Raw genomic sequence first — 18,231 nt, forward strand, 5'->3', positions numbered from 1 at the left:
AAGACTAGTCAAAGGTACTTGGCGGTTGTGATCCAGGGAAGTTGGATTCCATTTAGGTGAACGTGGAGGGGGGACATAAAGATTAGCACCTTCCGAGCCTGTGGATAATCAGCATAGCTTGTCTATTTTCAGAGTTAATGGTGATATGCGAGCGACGGCCCCCCTTTGTAGCGGACAGACGACCAGGTCCTTGTTAGCATTTATTTGTAGAAGGCTGTGTCGTCTGCATACTGTGCAGTGTGCACCAGGTTGGCTGTTGGAGTGTGTCCTGGGGCCTGTTATGTACAGTCTGTACACTGCGCAATTCCCTGTGGCATCCCAGCACGAATGCGCTTTTTGGTGGAGGTGGCAGTGTCTACTGTGAGAGGGAAAATTCTGTTCGTGAGATAGCTTTTGATCAGCTTAACTATGCCCCCGGGGCACCCTTGTGTGTACAGCTTGTAGAGTACCCTTCTATGTCATACTAAATCAAAGGCTTTGGCTACATCTAGTAGCACCTTCCTGCAGTAGCCTCTCTGGTTGAACGCCTCTGTGGCTGCTTCAGCATGACCTGTTGGGGGGGGGGGGGGGGGGCAGAGTGGTTCTGCCGGAACCCGAATTGGAAATCCGGCAGAAGTTGCTATCTGGTAATAAGTTCCTGTATGGGTCTTAGCAGGAGCCGCTCATAGATCTTGGTGAGAGTTGGCAAGAGGCTAATCGGCCTGTAGTGCAGAGGGAATAGAGGGTCTTTCCCTGGTTTGTGTATTGCGACCACTTCTGCGTGTTTCCAGCAAGGGTTCTGCTGCTTGAAACTGCGTCTCGAAAGAGTCAGAGAGAGCGTTCGCCTTCCCAGCATGGCTGTAGACCAGTCCCCGCTCGCTGTGCAGTGGCGGCATCCTAGCGCGTCTTTTTGCAAACTGTTCGGTTGCTTGCCATAGTGTATGATCGTCTACTTTGAGAGCTGTGACACGGTTTTCCTATTATTGGTTTCTGTGCTCATTGACCGCTACCTTCAGTTTTCTCTCTAGACGATTGAGCAGCCTCCTGGTGGCCTGACTTCTGGTGATCTTCCACTCCTTTGCCACTCTGTTCTTCTGTTGAATTTGTGCTAGCAAGTGTTCCGGGAGCTGTATTTGCGGCGGCGGGCCATCCCTTCGTGGAGGGGTGGCCTCTTCTGCTGCCTGCAGGATGATACCTGTTGGGTCTTGTAGGGCTTGTCAAACTGTTTCGGCAGTAGGTGGCGGAGCGCGAGCGATATAAGAGGCGACAGTTTCTAGGTATCACTCCATGTTTGTACCTTCGTAAGACGTCTGTTACCGTGGGAGTGCTACCCAGTCGACCTCTAGGATCACTGGGTTGTGGTCGGAGGACATTGTGTTGATTGTCCTTGCGGCCACAAACGCTGCGATCCTCCTGGTGAGAGCTATGTCTAACACGTCTGGCCTGCCTCCATTTTTTGGAAAATGTGTGGGGTCGACTGGCCCGTATGTTTCGAAATGGTGGGTGCGCGCTAGTTTTTGCGATCTGGCGCCTGCTCTGCAGGTTACTCTAGAATTCCAATCGGGATGTTTGGCATTGAAGATTGCTTTCAATTTTCTCTTTAACAGCTATGTCTCCCTCCCTCACCTATCTGGTCTTGTGGGGGTCGGTAGGTAGCAATGATTGTTAGGGGTCCCATGGCAGTGGCTACTTCCACCGCCGCTGCTTCGATTTTATTGGTAGCTGGTAAGAATACCTGGTGGTGGGATCCCTCTTTATGTATATGGCCACTCCTCCGCCTTGGGTTGGCCTGTCTTTATGGTAGCTAACGTGTCGCTTTTATTCCCGGTTTTAGATGGATTTCAGTTATCATGCATATGTCGATGGAGAACTCCTTCATGAGCTCTCTGAACTCGACCTCTTGATTAACAATGCAGTCTGCATTAAAGACGCACATTATCAGGCTTTGGATGTTTGGTCGTCTATCCATGATGGGGTTTTGAGGCTACTGAGGAAGTCGCAGAGGGGAGCGACTGCTGGACTGCTGCCTGAAGGGCAACGAGGATCTGCTTCTGAGCTTCCCTGAAATCCCTTATCATTTCCATGACGAGGTTCATGGTCTGCACCATAACGCCTAACAACTGCGTGGGGCGGGGGGGGGGGGGGTGGGGACAGACAGACTGTGTGTGGGGTTCCCTAGAGCTTCCTCTGTCTTGGTGGACCTGGTCGTTGTTCGTGCATTTATCCCAGTGTTGTTCTTGTGTTTGTGATTGTTGTAGTGGTGACAGGGCCGTGCTTTCATGGTTTCTTTGGGGAGAAACCACTTCTGCGTATGTTGCTCTGGGTGTGTCTGGTCTTGGTTTTACTGGGCCTTGTCTCTCTCTGTGTGTGTTGTTGTTTTTTGTTTTCTTGTGTGACTGGTTGGGATAGTCGTGTTTTGAGTGAGTGAGTGAGTGAGTGAGTCCTTTGCGCCCGCTGTGGTGTTTGCCACACAGCGGACACCTTATTTGTGGGTCCGTGTGTTGTAGTGTACATGTTCTTGTGTCGTGGGCCTCGGCGCACTTCCTGCACCTTACTGGCATGGTGCAGTAGGCGGCGATGTGATTCAGGCCCTGACACCTGAAGCACTGCACCGTCTTGTTTTTACGGCGCAGTGGTTCAGTGGTGACAGGTACAGCGAAGACCGTTTTAATCTCCCTCTTGTTCTGTGGATGTCCAGGAGTGTGCTCTGGTATAGTGGCCACTTGCTGGACCGCATTGACGACGTACACCTGGGCAGTCAAATCTGTTTTAATTACCTGGGGGGACACTGGTCTTGGGAGGTCTCTTATTACTATGTTTCTGTTTCTTGTTTTAGTTGTGGGGAACGTGTAGTGGGGTATGTTTTTGTTGTTTAAAAGTGTTTTGACTGTGGTGTAGTTTTCAAGTGGATGTAGTGTGATTTTTAATTTTGTCTCCACCAGCAAGTTTTGGCTGGAAACTGCCTCCCCCGATTTGTGCCTTCAACAGCTCTTCATAGCATTGTGCAAGACACGGGCACTGGAAGGGAACCGCGGAACAGGGCAGGATTCGGACGGTGTTGCCTGGTTCCCTCCCAGTGCGACGACAGGCGCAGGCTCCTCAGAGTGTGTGGGAGTGGTTGGGGTGGGTGTGGTGGAGTGCTTCTTCCTCTTGCAGTGCTTCTTGTCCTGGTGCTGGTTGGATGTGGTGGACTTGCGTGGGGGCATTTAAGGTATTTGGAACGGGTGGAAGACTGGGACGAGGGGGTGGGTTGGGAGAGGATTTTGGTCGGCAGACGGGTCATCTGGTTGCTGTTCTTCATGGACGCAATGTAGTCGGGAAGAAGTGCCTGTGGCGTTGGCAAGCAGGTGCGGACTCAGGACGAGGTTGGGGGGGCGGGGCGGGCAGGATCGCAAGTACTGACGGTGTATTTCGTTGTCGGCGTACTGTGTATGACTGCGTTATTTGGTGTATTTCTCGCCATGTCCGGAGCGGAAAGTGGGCCAGCTGCCAAGGGGATGCTAGTTAGTCATCGTTGACACCTTTAGGTGGCCCGGCTGCATTGCTGGCCCTATTTTCCTAGTGGACGCGGAGGTCTGATCGGCGGCGGCGGAAATCTTGTCTGCGATTCCGCGGCCGCCCGCTAGGTCCTGACCCACGTTTTCCCTAATCTTGGGGGGTGCGGGGGTGCGGGGGGGGGGGGGCAGAGCCTAGCTCTGCGGCAGCTGAAGTGTGAGACCGCCGGAGATGCGGCACGCGGCAACAAAAAGACACGCCCTTTGTCGACAGCGGTGGACCGCTTTGACTTCAAGGCACCACTGGAGCTCGACGTCCCGCAATTACAAAAGGAAAGACGACAATTCTGCTGTCGGGCGTCGCCAAAAATATCCTGCCCGCCGTAATTCCTTACTGCAGACCTTGACTGAGTTCTCGCCGATGCTTTATGAAAGCAAAGCCGAACAAACTCTTGTGTTGTCACGCTTACAAACGGGGGCCTACGGCTGAGAGTGCGCGAGTGAGAGGAGCGATGCTCAACCCTCGACTGCTACTCAGCGAGGGGGACTGGTGCTGCTGTTCTCATCTATTACTTTCCCCTCTTTGGGGAAGTGTGACGGGGAGTTTGTAGCCTTGCGGCTTTTACTCCCCTGTGTACTTGTGTGTGAGATTATGTCTGTACTTTTTGGTGTCTGTGAAATGTGATGGTTTTGTGTGTGTCTGGTACTTGACTGAGGTTTGGCGAGATAATTGTGTTCATTTGGGTAGGAGCAGGATTTGGGAAAGGATATTGGGATTTTCTCTTCGACTTAGTCGTCTAAGATCGTCATGGGGCGATTGCGCTTATTGCTTGACATGTCAAACGACCTAGAGAGTGGATGAGGGAGTTTCCTGACCTGGTAGAACCTTCGTTTTGGAGACCTGGCAAGGGGCTTCTATGCTTTCAGGAGTGGGATTTCAGCAGCGGCATGCAAATCGTCGATGGGGAATCAGAGAGGTAGAAGCAGTGCCCTCCTGAGGGCGCAGTTCTGCAGCCTCTCGAGTTCGTCCAGGTGCTGCTTCGCCACGTATCCCCAGACAGGACACGAGTATTCCCTGACTGAACATATACCAGGCACTGATCTGGCCACTCCTGCTGAGTAGGGAAGGGAGCTGGATGGGTTGAGGATTGGGTACAGGATGGACATTCTGGCACAGACCTTCCTGTGGACCTCGTCTATGTGGGGTTTCCACTTAAGGCGAGAGTCCAAGGTTACGCCAAGATACTTGGCGGTGCCGCGCCAGAGGAGTTGGGTTCCATTTAGGTGACGGGGGGGGGGGGGGGGGGAGAACGTTAAGGTTCGCGCCTTCAGAGCCTACGGGTAATGAGCATAGCCTGCGTCTTTTCGGAGTTGATGGTGATTCGCCGGCGACGGGCCCAAGTTTCTAGGTCATCCGTAGGCTACAAAGAGTTTTAGATGACAAAGTCCTTGTTCGCATTTCTTGTGTCGAAGGCTGTATCATCAGTGTACTGTGTGGTGTGCACCAGGGGGGCCGTTGGTGTGTTCGCAGTGTACAGACGCTACAAAACGGGCCTCAGGACCGAGCCCTGTGGCACCCCAGCGCGAATACGCCTCTTAGTGGAGGTGGCTGTTACTACTTTGACAGAGAAAGTTCTATTCGTGAGATAGCTTCCAATCTGCTTGACTATGCTCCTGGGAAACACTTGTGTGTACAACTTGTAAAGTAGCCCTCTATGCCATACTGAGTCAAAGGCTTTGGCTACATCTAGTAGCACTATCCCGCAGTAGCCTCTGTGGTTGAAGCCCTCTGCGGCTGCTTCGACCACTCTCATGATCCGTTGTGGGGCAGAGTGGTTCTGCCGGAATCCGAATTGGAAATGTGGCAGGATGTCTGTCATGCGCCTTTGTAGCCGCTGGACCGCTATCAGATTCCAGGCGCCGACCAATCACGTGCCAGAGGAATGGCACTGGGCATTGGGCGCTTGGCGCCAGTGGTGGTGGTGGTGGTGATGCTACGCGCGTGTGGGCGTCGTTTGCCGGTGTCTGTTGATATCAGCGCCGGCCGCGGACCCCTTCGGACTGGAGCGTTCTTGCCGAATTTTCCTAAATGTAGGATCCGAAGCTGTACTGAGATGGTGACCACTTTCTCGATTAATTAAAAGAAGCGGTAGAAATTCGTCTGCACAAAAATTTATCACCGAATCCCAAAATCCGCCTGAGTTGGATAACTCCGTTTCTTCAAATTCGAAGACATGCTTTTCGTTGATGCTGTGTTCGGCCATCGCAGACTTACCAAGCTGTCTAAGGCGCATGTTTCTTACATATTCCGTACAGCGCTGTGTAATGCAACGTTGCGTGTGCCTTATGTACTGCATTTCGCATCCGCATCCAATTCTATAAACACCCGATGTCATTAACCCTAGTGGGTCTTTGGTCGTTCCAAGAATATATTTGATTTTCTTCGTTGCTTGGAAGACGGTCTTCCCTTGGTGATGGTTAAGCATCCTTGCTATCTTCGTTGTTGTTGGTGCCGCATACGGCAGGAACGCAGAAAATATTGTCGTCGTCCTCTGGTCTCTCTCCTCCTCCCTTCTTATTATTCCTCAAAGCTCTGTTAGTTTCTCTCTGTAGCCGTTTCTTCTGAAGGTCTGCTTTAGATATTGTAATTCACTCTGTAAGCTCTTCCTGTCGCAAATGGACCTCGCCCTGTGCACCAAAATGTCATGTACAGAGCTCAATGGTAACAGATCCTAGCGCCATCGGTCCGTGTGCGTTTCCTTCCTATATACCTAATGTCCCAGCTTGCCTCCTACTTCTATAGTAACCAGGAGGTCCAGGAAGGGTAGGCTTCCGTTTTTCTCTAGCTCCACGGTAAACTTGATGTTTTCATGTATACCGTTCAGGTGCTGCAGGAACTCAAGTAGGTTACCTTTACCATGTGGCCATACCACAAAGGTGGCATCCACATAGCTGCACTCAAACCGTAAGCATTTTACAGCTGTGTCCAGTGCAACCTCGTTCAAGTATTTCGCGTATAAGCTAGCCATGTTTGGTGCTAAGGGGTACCCATAGCAAAACCATTTATTTGCTCTTCAAATTCCTCACGACATTTGAAGTAGGTGGTGGTTAGGCAAACTCTTTCGGCATGGACTATGTCCTCATCGAAATGTGCCTTGATCAGTGCTAGAGAATCTTCCAGTGCCCCCCGTAGGAATAATGACGACACATCGAAGCCGACTAACACATCTTCATCCAAGCGCATTTGTTACAGTACCTTGACGAATTCCGCCTAGTTTTACAAAAGATGGGGACAGTTCCCTATGGGTGATTGCCAAACATCTCGCCGAGCTGTGGAAATGTCCTATGCCGGCGCGTCCTCTAAATCGGACGTAATTAAACGTCCTCTTGTGAACTTTTGGTAGGCCATACATTCGTGGTGGTACTGGTGCCCTCTGGTAGTCTCCTCATACTCCTTCTGTATTCCTGAGTTATTGAGCAACTCCATGGTCTTAAGTGTCACTGACGCAGTCGCATCATTTCTCACTTGAAGCAAGAATAGTAATGGCAGAAAATCGACACCCTCCTGCTGACATACATCAGCACCGTCGCATTCTTTTTTTACGCTGTTAGGACCACTATATCCTTGTCTTCCCGAAGTACCGGTAGTGACTTGTGGTCTGCAGCCGAAATGTTGTTGTTAGGCATTTTTGAGTTGTCAAGTACTTCACAAATGTGTCTACTTACTTCTTCTGTAGGCTCAGTGGTGTAGAACAGACCACAAGAGGAGTTCCCTCAGAGTCCGCGTTCTGGGAGCGTCTTTCGACCGTGGAGAAATTCAGGCCTTTCGACAGCACCGAAACAGTTCGCTCATCCACTTCTTTTCGTCAGATGAATGACCACCTTGTGAGCGCAAGTTTTAACTTGTCGTACACATGGAAGGCGAAGGAACTCGTTACACTGCTTTTCGGTGGCCTCCTCCTTGATCAGCTCACTATTAGCAAAAGTATTACCGTGTACCCATTCCCAAGTGTGTGCTGGAAGACAGGAAGCCATACGTACGTGGAGAGTGAACAGGCTCTTGGCGTTCTTTTCCAGTTCCAGCCTCGTGACCCGGATGTATTCTCATGCTATAGCAGAACCAGCCCGCCGCAAAATGCGTCTCGTCTTCTTGGTGTTAACAGTATGTCGTAGGTTCGCGAATTGCGGCATCACTTCCTTACCCCGACAACAAAGTAAGAAGGCTAGTCTGCTAAGCAGTTTACCTTTATTGATCCGTAATTTCTGCAGCGTCTTGTAGCTGCAGCCGCATATAATATTGTCAGTGTGCGTATAAATTATGAATTTGGGGTTATCGGCAGGCTTGCTGGTGTAGTAAGTGCAGTTCATACGATCAGTTGGCTTGGATGACTTAAAGGGCAGGTTATGTGCCTAGTAAGCAGGAGACTCTGGTTCGAATACCGATCCGGCACAAATGTTTAACTTTAGTCGTTGGTAGAAATCAATGCCTGCTTTCAGCGAGTGTCTGAAATTACTTTGTTTTAGTATGTCTTCGCTGCAGGATCAAAATGGTGTCGGTCATTTTCAACATGTCACAAAGAACATACCAGAAACACACTCAATATTCCGTTCAGGCAGTTTTCAGGTTGGTTAAGTAGGCGTATGTGACAAGGCAGACATTTTTCACTATGGACATTTCACATTTAAAGTAAGGCGAGATTTAATTCGGATAGTATCCGAGAGCGTTAGGGAACAATTGACAGGAATAGGGGAAAGAAATACAGTAGAAGAAGAATGGGTAGCTCTGAGGGATGAAGTAGTGAAGGCAGCAGAGGATAAAGTAGGTAAAAAGACGAGGGCTGCTAGAAATCCTTGGGTAACAGAAGAAATATTGAATTTAATTGATGAAAGGAGAAAATATAAAAATGCAGTAAATGAAGCAGGCAAAAAGGAATACAAACGTCTCAAAGATGAGATCGACAGGAAGTGCAAAATGGCTAAACAGGGATGGCTAGAGGACAAATGTAAGGATGTAGAAGCTTATCTCACTAGGGGTAAGATAGATACTGCCTACAGGAAAATTAAAGAGACCTTTGGAGAGAAGAGAACCACTTGTATGAACATCAAGAGCTCAGATGGCAACCCAGTTCTAAGCAAAGAAGGGAAGGCAGAAAGGTGGAAGGAGTATATAGAAGGTTTATACAAGGGTGATGTACTTGAGGACAATATTATGGAAATGGAAGAGGATGTAGATGAAGACGAAATGGGAGGTAAGATACTGCGTGAAGAGTTTGACAGAGCACTGAAAGACCTGAGTCGAAACAAGGCCCCCGGAGTAGACAACATTCCATTAGAACTACTGACGGCTTTGGGAGAGCCAGTCATGACAAAACTCTACCAGCTGGTGAGCAAGATGTATGAGACAGGCGAAATACCCTCAGACTTCAAGAACAATATAATAATTCCAATCCCAAAGAAAGCAGGTGCTGACAGATGTGAAAATTACCGAACTATCAGTTTAATAAGTCACAGCTGCAAAATACTAACGCGAATTCTTTACAGACGAATGGAAAAACTGGTAGATGCGGACCTCGGGGAGGATCAGTTTGGATTCCGTCGAAATGTTGGAACACGTGAGGCAGTACTGACCTTACGACTTATCTTAGAAGAAAGATTAAGAAAAGGCAAACCTACGTTTCTAGCATTTGTAGACTTAGAGAAAGCTTTTGACAATGTTGACTGGAATACTCTTTTTCAAATTCTAAAGGTGGCAGGTGTAAAATACAGGACGCGAAAGGCTATTTACAATTTGTACAGAAACCAGATGGCAGTCATAAGAGTCGAGGGGCATGAAAGGGAAGCAGTGGTTGGGAAAGGAGTGAGACAGGGTTGTAGCCTCTCCCCGATGTTATTCAATCTGTATATTGAGCAAGCAGTAAAGGAAACAAAAGAAAAATTCGGAGTAGGTATTAAAATCCATGGAGAAGGAATAAAAACTTTGAGGTTCGCCGATGACATTGTAATTCTGTCAGAGACGGCAAAGGACTTGGAAGAGCAGTTGAACGGAATGGACAGTGTCTTGAAAGGAGGATATAATATGAACATCAACAAAAGCAAAACGAGGATAATGGAATGTAGTCCAATTAAATCGGGTGATGCTGAGGGAATTAGATTAGGAAATGAGACACTTAAAGTAGTAAAAGAGTTTTACTATTTAGGAAGTAAAATAACTGATGATGGTCGAAGTAGAGAGGATATAAAATGTAGACTGGCAATGGCAAGGAAAGCGTTTCTGAAGAAGAGAAATTTGTTAACATCGAGTATAGATTTAAGTGTCAGGAAGTCATTTCTGAAAATATTTGTTTGGAGTGTAGCCATGTATGGAAGTGAAACATGGACGATAACTAGTTTGGACAAGAAGAGAATAGAAGCTTTCGAAATGTGGTGCTACAGAAGAATACTGAAGATAAGGTGGATAGATCACGTAACTAATGAGGAGGTATTGAATAGAATTGGGGAGAAGAGAAGTTTGTGGCACAACTTGCCTCAAAACATGTCCTACCAGCCGATCCCTTCTTCTAGTCATCAAGGGATCACAAATTTAGCATTGGAGGGCAGTGTGGAGGGTAAAAATCGTAGAGGGAGACCGAGAGATGAGTACACTAAGCAGATTCAGAAGGATGTAGGTTGCAGTAGGTACTGGGAGATGAAGAAGCTTGCACAGGATAGAGTAGCATGGAGAGCTGCATCAAACCAGTCTCAGGACTGAAGACCACAACAACAACAGTATCCGTAAAAAACCTTGTATCTGTAACCCCCACTGGCTCAATCGTGAATGGTGTACATGTTCTACAGCTACATGTCTACTCTGCAATTCACATTTAAGTGCTTAGTATGATTGTGGTTCGATGAACCCTCTGCCATCTCTCTACCATTCCACGCCCGAACAGCGCGCGGGAAAAACGAACACCTAAACCTTTCTGTTCGAGCTCTGATTTCTCTTATTTTATTTTGATGATCATTCCTACCTATGTAGGTTGGGCTCAACAAAATATTTTCGCATTCGGAAGAGAAAGTTGGTGACTGAAATTTCGTAAAAAGGTCTCGCCGCGACGAAAAACGTCATTACAGCATAGACTTCCATCCCAACTCGTGTATCATATCTGCCACACTCTCTCCCCTATAACGTGAAAAGACAAAACGAGCTGCCCTTTTTTTTGCACCCTTTCGATGTCCTCCGTCAATCCCACCTGGTAAGGATCCCACACCGCGCAGCAATATTCTAACAGAGGACGAACGAGTGTAGCGTAAGCTGTCTCAGAAGATGCAACAAGTCCACTTAAGTGTCCTGCCAATGAAACGCAACCTTTGGCTCGCCTTAAACACATTAGTCATCGCCTGTCATAAGCTAGAATAATATTATATAGGCACATTGTTATGGTCTAATTCAATGGTGCGTTGTGATGCGGTTTTACAAAGTTGTTACACGCTTCCCTTATTTCGTCTGTTAAACTAGCTATGCTACGAGCCAATGGTAAGATAGCAAGGCAAATAGCTTCTGTAACTACTTCCTGTACTTACCTTACCTTGCCGAAGCTACTGACTGAATCTTTGCGACTGTGTTTGCACAGTACCAAATACTTCCAGAAGGTATCTGGCAGTGGACATAAACCTGAATAAATGAATGGCTGGGGTCATAGAGGTTAGCGATGTCATGGTGTGTTGACCCATTAAAGTGGATTCACACCTGACGGAACGTCATCAATATGTAAGGTTCCTTGGAAAGAACATTGGGACTGGCCATTGACCGAGGGGTGCTGTATAGCTGCCGGTAAACACTAAATTCTCACCGATGACAGCTCTCCGTGCAGTTCAATAAATCGAACAAAGCAGGCGAGGTTCGTCTGTGAAGCGAGAATCGCTTCCGGAGGTTCCTGAAGGCTACCGTTAGGTCCTCAACTTCTCGTAAGCACATGACTTCATGTCTAACGTACAACAAGCAGAATTTGTAAAAATACTGCTGTTGCCAGCAACAAACATACATACACTAAGAAAAGTGGAAAGTAATGTTCATTCAGAGAACCACTCAATAATACGTTGGTGTCACTCTCCAATGTTTTGCCTTTCTGAAATTGAGTCTTCATATCTTGAGCTATTACATGAATACAACAAATTGTGAAGAATTAGTAACTAGGCTGGAAACGTCGAAATTTTTGAAATCGATAAAACAGATTTTCGAACTTGTAAAACAAATTAAATGCCCAAGTTTTACTTCGAATTATCGAAAAATATTGTCAAGCAACTCGCTGGTCTCTCGCCATTTTGCGTATTTTTATTGAATAATGTTGCATGGAATAACGTTTAGCGGTAAATGTACGTCATGAAGAAAAAGTATATATCCACTGCAATTCAAAAGGAACAAAGACATTGACAATTAAAATGCCGGGAGAAAGTCACATTAATTACTCCACTTGAAGCATGCCTTCGCTTCAAATAATAAGTGGAATGTGCTGACACCAAAATCTTCGCTCCCTTACGCCCTGGTATACAATGCCTGAGGAACAGCTACGTTAAATTTGAAAACTTGTAATACCACGTGAGCGGTCATTCTTCAGCTGACGAGCTCTAGTAGACAAAGGTACGATCCACTGGTTCTCGCAAGGCTCTGCATAAAAGTGCTTGCCCATCAGTATGTAGTCCTAAAACTAAACCGTTAAATAAGACCACAGGTCAGTTATTTCTCGGTTAAGATCACTTCTAAAATTTACGCTCCTTCCCGCTCGAATGATTGAGTACAGAAAACTCTTTTCAGATTCCATGTGGACATTCCACGAGACGGAAGTGCAACGGCATTAGTATTCGGTGAGTTTAGGGGCGATTTTGGTTATTGCATTGCCAGTGGCAAACCTTTCAAAATGTAGGCCATTAAATTTCAGGTTACACTGTGTGTTTGATATCAGTCCTAGCATACCTGGCATATAGAAAAACTGATAAGGTGGTGATTGTAGTTCTAATATTTCGCCGTATAGGTGAAGTTATCTAAGTAGTGCGTACGTCACGATGTTGAATCATGATGCTTAATAAAATTTGTTCCGGTTCACAAAACACACAGACGCAACATCACGATCAGACTTCATAAGCTTGCCCGCAGCTGTGGAGATGCGTGTCCAATTTCGATCAGTTTCCGTACAAGCTCATTTCTGAGGGGGCTTCAGATGTAAAACACTATGGCAAGCAAAGCAAACTGAGATCGCTGCAAATCGGTTAGACGATAATACACAACCAATCGGCTGTGGTCGATGTTGAGGACATTGTTTCGCGATCCGCTTCATCCACGTTTCTGCGCTACTGGCCGCGATTGTGGCACCGTTCCACTGCTGCTGGGTGTGACACTGCATTTCGCTTAGCCGCAGCTCAAATTTCACTTTCATCTGGTAGTTACTTCGACGATTTGCCCTGAGGAATCGTACAGTCGCGCTACCTTCATTTTTGGAGTAGGTCTCTCGTTACGGCTACACTACACTCGCACCCTGCGCTGCACCTGTTGACCGTACCGTAGCAGAACAGACGCTCTGTCTCGACAATGCACGAGTCTCGTTGTTTCAGCTTGGACGATGTGTGTGGAAGTACAGTACGAGAATACAGAGTGACTTCCTAACATGCTGTCTTCTGCCAGTCACATTGTATAGCACCTAGAACTGTGGACGTGCGGCAACTACTTCAATGAAATAGTTGTTAGCTGTTGGTGGCTTACGGTTCTTAAAGAACAGGCCCTTCCTCAGTCACGGAACTCGCTTTTTGTAGGACTGTTCAGGTCTCGTGGCAACTATCCAGGTTTATCTTCTTAATGATAATCGTAAATGACGCAATGCAGATGGCGGGACGGTTTATTTGAAATTAAGGAAGCAACATGGCTAAATCATGCTTCCCCAAATAGCTCTGCTCTCTCTAATAACATACTCATTATTGCGACATAAGGTCTTAACTTTCCTTCCTGCCTTCGTTTTACGTGCGAAACAAGAGGTTAATTCATCAGTAGGACAAGGTGGTAGTTGGGAAATAGCTTTCCCTGTAAGCTTTGTGTTACTTACACTAAGGTATTAGGACTGTACGCAGTTCGTAAGAAGGCATTTCCAAATTTCCTGAAACAAGTGTTGACCATATCTAAAGCTACATAGCGTATATTGAGCTCGGCTGGATTGCAAACTGACAGGTAGTGTGTTTCCTCATTGTGTAACGTATTTTGTCTTAGGCTAACATATGAGGATCATAAGCAAAAACCTGGCTTGTAGGTGACTCGAGGTCCAGCTGTGCGCCATGAAAATGTATGACGATTCAGTTCACTTCAGTGGAGATTCTGCGGTCAGATGGTTGAGGGCAGCGAATTAAAGGTTATTAAACATAAATTCTCAGCGAAAGCACGTACGACATACACAATATCGTGGAAAAGTTTCGCCATATTAGCGCAACTCCTTGTTGGCTGTAACCATTCTTCAAAAATGTTTCTACTCCTTTCTCTCCAGAACTTGAATAACAGGTTTAATTGGTAACAAAGGGCTACTTAACTAGCAGCACGACAGTAACGGTACCTCAAATTTTTAAATGCGTTAGTACCCCAGTTCTTCTGACCTCGCGCTCAGATGCGTAAACTAATCCACGTGTAACGAAATAGTCTCAAGGTCCGACAGCTTAAGTCAAAATCGCGCAAGTTAGTGTGCAGAATCTGCGATCTTTTGTGCGGCCTAGTGACAAAGACCACGAGCCGTGTAACCGAACAATTTACTCTCATCTGAGGAACCAATCAGCCCTCCCTCTCTGCTAGCCAAAACATAACCTCTCAACTTGCATTTCAGGAGCTATCAATAGCCCATCCCCCGCCACCATGTCCATCACCAATCTTGAGCCGGGAGGATCCCAGCATGCAACACACTTTTTACAGCACACACAATCCTGTGCAGTAGAAACGAAATGAAAAAGCAAATGCAATTCAACGATCATTCGTGGCATAATTCTGTTAATTTACGTACGTAACGTGAAACACTGATACTGTATCTGACGGTAACTGCCATTCTGTTAAACACAGAAGTAAGATTTACTCGCACAAGGACCTGAGTCCCTCGCACTTTCGATCATATATTTAACCTTTTAGCCTTGTCGACACTATAACTGACCTGCTTGGGCTGTGGTTATTGGAACACACGTGGGGTACTTCCTGTTACATAACACTCGATGTAGATAGTTGCTGTTGCAACATATTTGATGATAATGCACTGTGGATTGCTTTTCCTGACACAGGCTGCTATGCGATGATGTTAGCCGGTATTACATCTGCTGTTTTGGCCTGACGAAATTAAAATCGTCTGGTCATAACTGTGAGGTTCTTTCATAGCTATAGAGATAAAACATATACTTCAGAAACGTTTCTACGTTGTAGTTGCTGATAAATCCACGATATTTCATATAATCCACAGCCATACGAGTGTGTGGAATATCTACAACTATTTTTGGACAATAAAGCATGACATAATGAATACAACTACAAACACTCCGCTGTCGTACATGTTGGACTTTAATTTGTGTCTCAGATGGAACTTCGCTTAAAGTTGGACAGGTGTACTACGCCTGTATACCGAAGGTAAATATAAAACCGGCCCTGTTGTATAGTTAATACCCAACACCAGCTGGAATGCAACTTCTTGAAAACTGTAATTAATCCCTGATCCCTGATCACTGAGGGCTCTGTAATATGTCAGCTCCCACTGGCTGCAGTTATGGCGTCTCCGTGCTTGATGTGGCAACGCGCAGCACATCCATCTGCAAGTAGATGCAGCAATGGTGTGCACGCAGCATATCTAGGCCGAGTACAAGGTGCATTGGCTGCCCTTCGACGATATCAATGAACAAAGGCAGGGTTTCCATTCCAGTCTGCAGCCGTGACCTCGAGACACAGGCCACTACATGCTGTTCACCGACAACACCATTCCAGTGCACGTCCTCCAGCAGCCGTAACTTGCTGCATTTGACGTACACCGTCGTGGCATGGACGTCCTCTGTGCAGCTGTGTCGAATAAGGTCTAAGCGAGGAAGCCATTGATCCAGCAATTGACGTACAGCATGTTGACAGTATGATGTGGCAGGACAATCAGGAAGTAGAATCCCAGTCAGTGCTCCCTGAGTGCATGGATGATGAAGTGAGCGGAGTAGCAGTAGCGATGACCACGGCAGCTGCAAGTTGAGCACCCGCTGTGTGGGGCAATCGGCACCTGCTGCAGCTGCACCAGCTGTGTGGGCAGTTGCGCTAGCAGGGGCTGCAAGTGGATGTGGATCATCAGATGTCATCTCTCTGGCAATAAGAGTTGAGGGCAGACTCGTAAAGTGTGATCCACTGCTCGACGTGACGGATTAAACTTTCATTTGGTGAGCTCTCGTAGCTGGCTAGTGAGATGCTGCCAGACGCCTCGTGCTGGGCTGGCACTGTGTCATAACGGAGTTACCTCCTGCTCGGAAATTCATAGAAGCGTGACGATTCCTCATCAGGTTTTCTTTTACAATTTTCATCGTTCTCTGATGTCGCCAGAAAATAAAGAGCCAGCCTGTCTTTTTCCTTTCTTTTCATGTTAAGGAGGTGGAACTCAACAAAACTGGCAAAAACGACATAAGAAAAATTGTGTGTGTGTGTTTTGCGGTGTTTGGCGGTGTTGTGGGGGTGTGGTGTGTCTGTAGTTCAGTGCACGCCGCCAGAGGCTCTCACTTAATATCGTCGGACCCTGCGGTGGACGACTGGGATTAACATTCAGATGCTGCAGAACCCCTTGCACACACGTGCTTCCTCCTTCATACGTACAATCTCTCCTGGGTGGAGGGCAGGTTCCCCAGACGCTGGACTTACGCGACTGTCATAACCATGCATAAGCCCAGTAACAAGCAGCATTTTTTATAGCTACCGTCCCATTTCTCTCACCGGCCGTGTTTCTAAAGTGATGGACTCAAGCCACCATACCAGCTGGGAATGACTTACGTGTTCCAACTCACAAACAACTGCACAGTGTGGGGATCGAGCGCGCCGTTCTGCAGTTGACCACCTCTCCACTTTGCCTATATCATGAAGGGTTTTGTGTGAAAATCCTAGACTGTGGCCGTAATTTTTTATTTCGAGAAAGCCCACGACACCTGCTGGAGGACTGGTATCCTCTGCGTTCTACACATAGGGCTTCCATGGCTGCATGCCCCGTTTCGTTGAGGAATTTTTAAAAGAGCGGATGTATAAGGTACATGTGGGTCCTGCCTTGTTCGTCACCCTCCATTCTACCGTAAGTGGTGTGCTCTTCACTCGCACCAATAACCCTGTTATGACCTGTGTTTGGTGAGCATCTACAGCTCCCATTTCGTTGACGATTTTGCGATCTATTGCGGTTCTCCAGAGACTTGCTCCATGGTACCAGATACAGGTCACACAATTACGGAGAGGTTGTTTCCACCTATCGGGTGGCAGCTTCGCACCCACAAATTTGGCGAAGTTGGTAGCAATTTTGTGACGCTAAGACTTCAACGTGAGCCCATTATAATACTCCTCAAACCACTGTAGCGCGATTATGGCCTTCTGATACTGACAGTTTTCCTGCTGGAACGTGCCATCACCGTTGGAGAGGTGAACATTACAACAGACCAGCTGTATACGTTCTCCACAGCGGTTATTGTGCCTTTCGTTACTACCGCAGGGCCCGTGGAAGACCAGTGAATGTCCTCCATAACATAATACAGAAATCCCACTCAAACCTCCCTGATTTCAGAGACCCAGGGGGAAAAACCCACAGACGATACAATGAGAAATGCACCACATTGTAGATCATCAAACACAATTTATTCATTTATCATCAATACACCTTTATATTCTCCGTACTACAAATCGTTACATGTAGAGTCTATATTCAAATTTTCGCCACGTTATTTGTAACATTTGCTCTGTTGTGCCTGCAATCGCATTAGTGATAAGATTTCGCAGCATAGGAATGTCGTCCACTTTTGTCGCATACACGCTGTCCTTCACGTATCCACACATGAAGAAATCGAGGGACGTAATTTAAACAAAATTTAGGATCTCTTACCTTAGACTAAGCAGGGCCACTCAACGATAATACACATTTTTGTGTCACGCTCGTTTACGGGCTTGATAGATTCGCAGCGTTTCCATTTCTGTTGATATTTCTTCAATCCTTTGAATAATCACCGGTTAGTGTTCTGCAAGTTTCTCACCACCTGTACGGATCTTCGTGGCCCTTAATCTGTCTCCAGCTGCGCTTCCCTCCTCAAGCTATTTCATGTGGGAGGGGGGAGGGAGTACAGTGTTAGTCAGCTGTAGTTAGCGACTGGAAACAGAATAGCACTTTGGTTTCATCATGCTTGGAAATAAAAGTACTCCTTCCATCTTCTGGCTTTTATAATATTTCTCTGACCAATTCGTTTCCAGCCTGTCACCCTTTAGAGCAAACAAGTCGACAGAAATGCTTCTAACGGAAAACTTTTCCCTTAAAGTCGGTTTCTGCTTTAACGATGATGTGCTTGACATACTTCCTCTTTGGTCTTCTGTTATTTGAATAGCTCTTCGAATTTTCTCAAATCGTGCTTAACCGTGCACAAAATCTCTCTCCAGTAACCACTTTTTCATTCTCTGGTAAGGGAGGTTCACAATGAGAAAGCCAGCCCTGGTTACACCAAATGACGGAGGGATATAAACAGTACAAAAGGGAAGAGGTGAAATTCTTCTTCCCTATCCGGATGC

This window comes from Schistocerca gregaria, chromosome 2 (genome assembly GCF_023897955.1).
Source record: "Schistocerca gregaria isolate iqSchGreg1 chromosome 2, iqSchGreg1.2, whole genome shotgun sequence".
NCBI classification, from domain to species: Eukaryota; Metazoa; Arthropoda; class Insecta; order Orthoptera; family Acrididae; genus Schistocerca; species Schistocerca gregaria.